Genomic DNA, 9,361 nt, shown 5'->3' on the forward strand with positions numbered 1-9,361 from the left:
TGATGCCCGCATAGCTTGTTAATAGATATAGGAAGATGTGGTATGAGTGCCAATGATACAACACACTATCCAAGTCACAATTTATAAAAGTAAACCATTATAGGTCACGGTCCGGTCTTCAACACAGAGCCTAGGCTCAAAAGTTCATTTGATAGTTAATCGATGAAAAATAACACAAAGGCGCTTCTGAACCGTATATTGTCCCTAAAGATAACAAAAATTCGTAAATGTATGGCTATTAGAAAATCAATCGTTTCTGTAGCAATTTCGCCCCTTTACATTTGGGACTGGCAGTGCAGATACATCATGCATATGCATATGGGAATATGGGTCACGAACATTGATCGAAACTTTGTACTCACATTTCTTTTGTGTTTCCTATGCAAAGGGAAGACTATATCTGACGAGTTTGACCAAATCATGACGGTATTTACGCTCCAGATAGCATTTGTACTAAAAAAAAACTGTGTTTGCTTTGAACAAACTCTGTCCTGCGCCGAATTTGTTCTTATAAAAAAGGGAAGTGTCTTGTAATGCTAATACGCGTACTGAAACCGCATATGATGACTAAGAGATTGATTCATGACCCGTTGATTCATGTCCATATTTTATGAATACTTGAGCTATTGTGTGTCGCTTTTAAAAGTTATATAAGGATCATGACTGAATTTGAATTACAACATTAGAAAATTGGCATTGCATTGTATAATTTTTCATCCTTCCCTTAAAAAATTAATGAGTTAACTTTTTTACCAGGATTATCCACTAAAAAAATGTTCATGCACCAAACTGACTTTGTTTTACACTCAATTTTTTTTAAACCTCGCATTCGCCTCGGGTGACTATAGTATATTTTGTGTTATTACTGCTCTGTCCAGACTTTACAAATGCACAATATGTATTTATCTATAACTAGATACTAATTTTCACAAAATACACAACCTTTAAGATGCAAAATTAAAAACAATGTTTCAGCGCTTGAATTTTGTTTTTTTTCAAAGATAGAAAAAATATTGAAATAATTTGATAAACTGGTGTTTTATACTTTAGAAAATAATTCTGTAATATACTATAGTGAAATACTATACACAATATGAAAGTTTATGGATGTGAAAAGGTCAAGGCCACTTCTTCTTTTGCTATGTCTTGAATGGAAAAAAATCAGAAGGTTCCAAATCAACGCCATTTTGTAATGGCAGCTCTTCATATAATTAGTCAAACTTGTCGTTTCAACATCGTTTATAGCATATGCTTATGGTTGAATCGTTTTTGTAGCATTCTATTGAATAAATATCAGAATATTTCTCCTTTTTGTTCTTGTGTTTGAAATATTGATATTTTTTGGTCTGACCTTTGACCTCAATTTCACAAAATTGTGACCACTCTGGATTTTTACGACCCAACTTTTCTTATTGTACACGTTGTCCTCTTTCCATCGATATATAATTTAGGTGTGTGTTCTTCCGGACCATTAAAGTTTTAAAAAATGAACTATGGTTGCAGTACTAATAAGACTACGCATTTAAAGTTTGAAACAAAAAACGATAGATACATCGAGGTCGTTTTGCTTGGGTGATTTACCTGTAAAAAGCTCGGGTCTCATGTTTAAAACGAATTAATGGATGTTTGAAATAGTTTAACGGGGGCGTGGCCTATTAGTTTAACGCAACTAACCAGCAACTTGATTTCAATTGATTCACCGCAGAGAAATCTATTTGACTGGCGTTAAAATGAATTGATATGAATTGATATGAATTAAATATAATTTTTAATTTTTGTCAATCTTTATCAATAAACGATCAATCTCATTTAAATAGCGTTAACACGTTTTTGTCCGTTCAAGTTAAATTCGGGTTACTAGTGAAGATTCTTACTTTCATAAAGAAGAATTCAGTAAGTATTTATAATTCAAGATGCTAATTAAGGATGTATTTAGGTGAAGTATTGGAATTTGTGTCAAATGTTCGTACTCCTTGGTGTTTTTCCATACAACAAACGGTAAAAGTATGCTTCTAACACCGATTTATTTTTTCATACACGATCCAATAGCTCAGAAAAGGTTATTTACCAAAATTATAGCAGATTGTTGATTTTCTTTCTTTTGATTTTAGACCCAAATAATACCAATGCAAATATAAAGTAAAAGCCCGAGTAAGCTTTTTCCTGCCATATTTTAAATATATTCTACCTCAAAAAGGAGCTCCATGACCTATCAATAATTTTAGCTTATTTTAATTTTAACCAATGCTCGTTCGGTGTATAGTGTCAATTTTAGATTCTTGATTTATATAATTTCACCTAAATACATCATTACGATAGCATTTGTAAGAAATAAAACGATATATTTTCCGTTGAACTTCGAATGGAGTAAATGAGAAGAGTCTGGATTTACTGAGAAAATGATTATAGACATATATTTCCAACAAATTGTGCCAATTTTTAAAAAAAATATTTACAGAAAAGAAAAGAAAAACTGCCGGTCAACCCCTTTAAAATCTGACATGTCTGATGTCTAGCAATCTTACGCATTTTTTTTAAAGATTTAAACAATCACGGCTCATGGGTTACATTTGTTTATTACTAACTTACTGTTATATGCAAACGAAGAATTAACTCTCATATTGTGTCTATGTATTTTTACTTTTAATGAGGGAGATATTAAGCCACGTCGGGTTTAATCTTAAATTGAAAATTTATTATGGGCAATTGCAATCAAGAAGATGTCTCGGATTGTAACATAGCAATGTATTATATTTGCATCACAGTAAAGCTAGCATGTTCCACAGTTTCCATATATGCACATATAATTGTTTCAGAGAAAATGTAGACACAAGCTAAAGTCAAAATCTGTAGGTAAAGGCTCAGGGAACTAGAATAAAACTCATTAGCATGAAGGTAGGAAGACACAAAATCAGAAAAAATGAACTACAATGTGTTTCCAAAATACAGACGGTCGATACCTTATTACTGATACGTTTTTATTTAGTTGCGACAAAATTGTTTTCATCTATGAAGTTACTTCTGAAGTAACTAAGCTAACGTTACAGCAAAAAATGCCGTTTAAGTATCTAGATGAAAGTTATCTAGTTGGCAATCACACCATATCATGTTACATTTTACCGTTTTCGAACAAGCCATTTTCTGAAATACTGTATATAGTGATGTAGGTTTTGCTTTATCCTACAAGTATCTGTAACTAAAGCATTATTATGGCTTCGTTAAATAAAGATCGGAACAAACAGAAAAAATACTAAACAGTGTGACAAAAATCTAGAACAATGCATATTGCTATCAGATACTTTCTCATTAGAAATAGGCAACAAAATAATTAATTTTTGAAATGATTGAACCAATTTCAAACTTTTTTTTCTTTCGTAGTATTTTGTTTCTTTTACAGATATTGCTTATGATTATGTTTTTTATTATTTTTTTATTTGTGTATTAAACGTAATATAAATGAATAAAGTATTTGTCTCTGATTTTATTTTTTTTACATGATTTTCATTTTCAGAACAAGACACTCATACTAAAAGAATATGGAGAGAACAACTACACAATGAAACGTTTATTTTATCAAAAACGGCAATTTCACTATTCAAAACTATTCAACGCAATCAGTTTGTTGTTAAATCTGGAATGTGTGGGTCCGGAATATCGACGTTAGCTCATTACACAGCTCTTCGTATGTCAGAAAGCCATGGCTATTTTGTTGTTCCTCTGCCCTCAGCCACTAGCGAAAGATTTCTTCAACTAAATGATTACAGAATACCCGACACAAAAAAATTATACATTCTGGACGATTTTGTTGGAAATTTTTCAAATTCTGATTTTGATGAAATAAAATTGACTTCAAGGTTAACTGAAATTAAATCTATTGCAGGCAGGCACATTAAATGTTTTTATTTACATGTAGAGAACATGTAAATAGTATGAGCAAAATAAAATACGTGTTACCATCTATCATAGAATGTAACTTACATTCATCCGAGCTGTCATTATCCCGTGATGAACGCCAACAGATCTTTGACTTATATGTTAATGATAAGAAAAGTGTTTACCAGGATAACGAATGTCTAAGGTCAAAGCAGCTGCCGTTACTTTGTACTTCATACAGAAAGGATTTTTGCAACAGGGTTCAAGATTTTTTTATGGACCCTGACCAAATAATAACAAACAAAATAGAGGAAATGAAAGAGACGGAGAATCCATCATATGTCTGTCTTGCCTTGTTACTACAATGTAGTTAAAGGAGCATTTGATTTAAAATATTCCTTCTTTGAATGTGTTGAATATGGAAATTATTATACTTTTCTACACGATGTTATATCGGAGTGAAGGTTTAAAATGCACCAAAAAGTCGTAAGGTATTGAAGGAGGGATGGAATTCAATAGAAGGATTATACATTAAAAGAAAACAAAATCAACTGTTGTTTATACATGAAAAATGCATGACATTGTTGTGTCGTGCATTGGAAAGGACTTTATAACTAGTATACTCAAATATTCTGAATATTCATTCATTGAAAACCGAATTAGACTGGAATCTTTTGAAATTGAGGAAACAGTCAAAAGCGCTAGTATAAGTTTGAAACAGACCTATAACGAGCTATTCTTTGCTAGACTTTTACAGGAAATAAGATATGGAAACAAAAGAGTTTTCGCAAACATTCAAAATAAAAATAAAAATTATAGAAAAGCCTTCATAGAGTATCTTACTGCACAATTGACTGAATCAGATATAGACTCTTTAAAATTGCCTCTTCTCTTATCGTGTACATTAGGATATAATGACTTTGTATCGTTTATTGTCGGAACGTGGAACAGTAAAAAAGATATTTCAATAAATGAAATAAAAACACCCCTATCTGAGGCATGTTCAAGGGGATATTTTGATATTGTCAAGATTTTAGTATCATCTCAAAAGGATAGAGATATACACAGAATTCTATTTCCGTCGATTTAGCGTGCTTGCGAGAAAGGATACACAGATATCGTTGAGTTATTGTTAACACATAGTGTCTATCAATATATAATTAGTGGTTTTGTTGCTTCCTGTGAAAATGACCATAAAGACACAGTGTTATTTCTTATGAAATTACCCAGAAAGAAAGAACCAAAACTTTTGGAGTGAGACGTTCTTAGTGGCTTATCAAACGCTTTGGCTAGGGCTTGTGAAAATGGACACGAAGAAGTTGTCCAGATTTTACTTAGCCACAAAATACATGTTAACAATCCTGAATCCCCTGACTCAACACCATTATACTACGCCTCAATGAAAGGTCATTTGAATATAGTCAAATTGTTATTAAACGCAAAGGCAGAAGTCAACGAGTGTGATATAAGTGTGGCGGAATGGAACGACCATGAAGAGATTGTTAAATGTTTACACAACCATTTGAATTTGTAAAATGTCATCGATTTCAGAACTCCTCATTAAACAATACTGAGGCGATAATTTAATTTAAAGAATTTCTGGTATAAACGAAGTCAGTAGAATATAAAATAGGACAAAATGTTTGTCTTTTACATGTGATATTAATATATCAAACAAAATATCAGACACCACCAAATCGGTCATTGTTTGTTTTGCCTTCGAGAGCTTGCCAAGAATAATTATTAAAGTTTTAATTAAATCATCTTTTATAGCAAAACATAAAGCAAAAAAAAACATGTCTGTAGCCCCATATTGGAATAATGATATAAATAAGAGATAATGTTGGCCACTTGTGAAGAGTTTTCTCATTGGGAATCATACAACATCATCTTTTTTTTTTACAATACTATAACCTGAGTTAGACGTTCCTGTTCCATAAAGGGTACCAAAGAGACAGTCAAGTGATTTTTATGTTGGTCCGTTTTAATCAACAATGCAAATTTTTCCAAAATTTAATCGAGAAAACATATGAAAATAAAACAGGAAGCGTTACTCATCTCTAAAATAATTATCTTAAAAAAATTAATATAGTGTTGCATTTTTTAATATATAGACAAAAACTGTAAAGTGTTCATAAATATAAGCTGTATTTGTAAGAGGCTAAGGAACAGGTGTAATCCGAGCTTCAGCTTTCACTCAAAGAAAATTACTATTTAATAAAACATAACACCTCATTCCAAAGTAAAAGCAAATAACAATTAATTTTTCTTGCAATTATTTCAACTGTAATACTGTCATGTGATGTTGTCCTTTTATTGTTATATTCAACGTTGTCATAAAAGCGCGAGGTTTGGCTGGTCGCAAAACCAGTTTCAACCCACGATTTGTTTCAAATGTCCTGTACCAATTCAGGAAAATGCAGTTGTTATCTTATAGATCATTTCTGTGTGTATTATATTGTCGTTTGATTTTTTCTAAGTGTTTCTGTTGTTTCGTTGTTTTCATCTTATAATTGATGTGTTTCCAAGGGTTTAGTTTGTAACCCAAATTTGTTTTCTATCAATCGATTTATGACTTTTGACAACGGGATATGACTGATGCCCTTATGCAAAACAAACTGTTATAATCTGGCATACGCTTCAGAATTTTAACGTGAACATGAACATGCTAAAATTGACAATGTTGAACGGTTGATAATGTGTGCTACAAATGTACAGATTCAACTTTTGAATTTGGCAAAGATTTGACAGAATGAATATAGATCAACTTGAAGATTGGCACCGTAGAATATGGAATTAATCATGTGGTTCATGTTCGTCTGTTAAGCCTATTTACTTTATATTGCTATAAAGAAATGCTTGAAAGCAAATAGAACGTAAATCTATATATAGTTCACACAAGGTTAAGCACACGTCATGTATGATGAGTCTGAACTACACATTCTGAAGTCACAGAGGTTAAAAATACACACGTCAAAAGTAGTACACAAACGTAATTTCGGCAGTGTGTGATATCTATATAGTATATATGTAGGACTCAAATCTATGGCGGGTTCCAAATCTATGGCAGATTCATAATCTATGGTAAACGTGACGTTACAAACGCCAAACAACTCAAATCTATGGCAGTTTTTTTGTTTTCTCCAAATCTATGGCAGATCTGGGGGAGAGAGTAACTTATAACGTCACAATTGAATAACGCCATATTACATCTTCGCCGCCGCTAACGATGGCGGAACCCATACATTTGAACACCATTCAAGATGAAGTTATTTTCCTGACAAAAATTTGCAGGTGGATTAAAGGAAACACGTATAAATCATGAACAAATTGAAAAATGTTTATATTTATGCCCCACCTACGATAGTAGAAGGGCATTATGTTTTCTGGTCTGTGCCTCCGTTCGTCCGTCCGCTTCAAGTTAAAGTTTTTGGTCAAGGTAGTTTTTGAAGAAGTTGAAGTCCAATCAACTTGAAACTTAGTACACTTGTTCCCCATGATATGATCTTTCTAATTTTAATGTCAAATTATAGTTTTGACCCCAATTTCATGGTCCACTGAACATAGAAAATGATAGTACGAAGTTCAGATTAAAGTTTTTGGTCAAGGTAGTTTTTGATGAAGTTAAAGTTACATCAACTTGAAACTTAGTACACATGTTCCCTATGATATGATCTTTCTAATTTTAATTCCAAATTAAAGTTGTGACCCCAATTTTACGGTCCACTGAACATAGAAAATGATAGTGCGAGTGGGGCATTCGTGTGCTATGGACACATTCTTGTTTACAGAGGAGATCATTTCATCTTGAAGTCTGTATTAAGGTTGATGAAATTATAATTTATGACTTATTTTGGCTGACCATTATATGCATAACTAGGTCTAATTGTGGTAGACAATCAAAACAAGTATTACAAGAAAAAGAGCGAAAGCTACCATACGTCAAAACACCATGGCTAAAAAAATAAACAACAGTCCACATGCGATTGTAGAGAAAACTAAAGATTGAACAAAACGAATTTCGAATCTCACAAAAACTCGGATGTGTGAACCTGTGCTACAAAAGGGTTAGCATTTCATGCTAAACAAATCACGGTACGTATTTAGGTCACTCGATTGCTGACTCATTACACAGTAGAACTCACGTTTCTGAACGAGTTACATTTTGTTGACGGAGGAGCAGAAGACTCGAAATATTTATTTCCGTGCCATTTTAGTCCGTTATATTGAACTTTTTCCTTTTCATTTTCAATCTGTAGAAACTTTAGAACCAGAATGCAGAAATAGTTTGATAAGTATTTTATTACAAGTCCGTATGTTAGTAAAGCACTGATATTTCTATGGTGGTATACTTAGTCGTGGTTTATAGTCATATACATGTATAAGTCCGATACTAATATAGTATGTATCGAGGAGTTCACAGTAAAATATAGGACAACACGTTCTGCATAGCACATTCTTTATGGAATAATGCACTGGTTTAATGTAATGTGGGTACATGCATGTCTGTTCGGAGATATTTGAAATGTAAAACGTACTTTTACTACGAACACACCATGCCTACTTTATGACTTGCTTCTTATTTAGTCTTTTAGCTAGATAAGAAATATTTTGAATTTGGACAAATTTAAATGCGTATATTCACCTACAGACAAAACATCTGCAGTCAGAAATGCTACGTGTTAAGTGTTATATGACTGTATCATTCATTTTCCCCTGAAACTGCTGAATTGAAGTGAGTGACAAAGCCTTGAAAATATTTTAACTTGAAATTCTTTTTCTGTTGAATCTATTTGTCCAAATCTGAAACTACTTTGCGTACATTATAAAAAATAATACGATATGGTATTATTGCCAATGAAACAACTCTCCTCATAACACTAAATGACATTAAAGTAAGCTACTATAGGTCACTGCACAGCCTTCAACAATGAAAAAACATGTTCCGCATAGTCACTTATAAAAAGGCCCGGAATGATTTCAATACAGCGAAGAAATTATGGTAAAAAAGTAAGTAGCATACAATAACACATCAATACCTTAAAAGTTTTATAAAGAAGTATGTTGAATATTTTTTTTTATCTTACTAGTGACTTACAATTTTTTGGGGAAATTTAAAAACCTGCTACACTATTTTTTTCAATGCATCCAAATCACATTTAATTCTTTCTAAATGTTTCTGTCTTACATGTTCCAAAATGAAATAAGTTGTTTGTTCTCTGTTTAGTATCTATTTGTTGTAGTATTTAACATTTGTTTACTTCAAAGTATTTCAATTGATTTATTTTAAATTCACCTATAAGCCAGCCACAAATCAGCCAAATGTATTGTTATCAAATCATTTAAAGCTAACAGTATGTATTGACGTCTTTGTAATAATTGTCACAGAAATTCATCAAAAAATCATTTTTCATAGATTTTTCATTTTCATAATACAATGTTTTAATTTGAAAATTTCTTTTTGTATGTTAATCCCAACTTAAACAAG

Source organism: Mytilus edulis, chromosome 10 (genome assembly GCF_963676685.1).
Source record: "Mytilus edulis chromosome 10, xbMytEdul2.2, whole genome shotgun sequence".
NCBI classification, from domain to species: domain Eukaryota; kingdom Metazoa; phylum Mollusca; class Bivalvia; order Mytilida; family Mytilidae; genus Mytilus; species Mytilus edulis.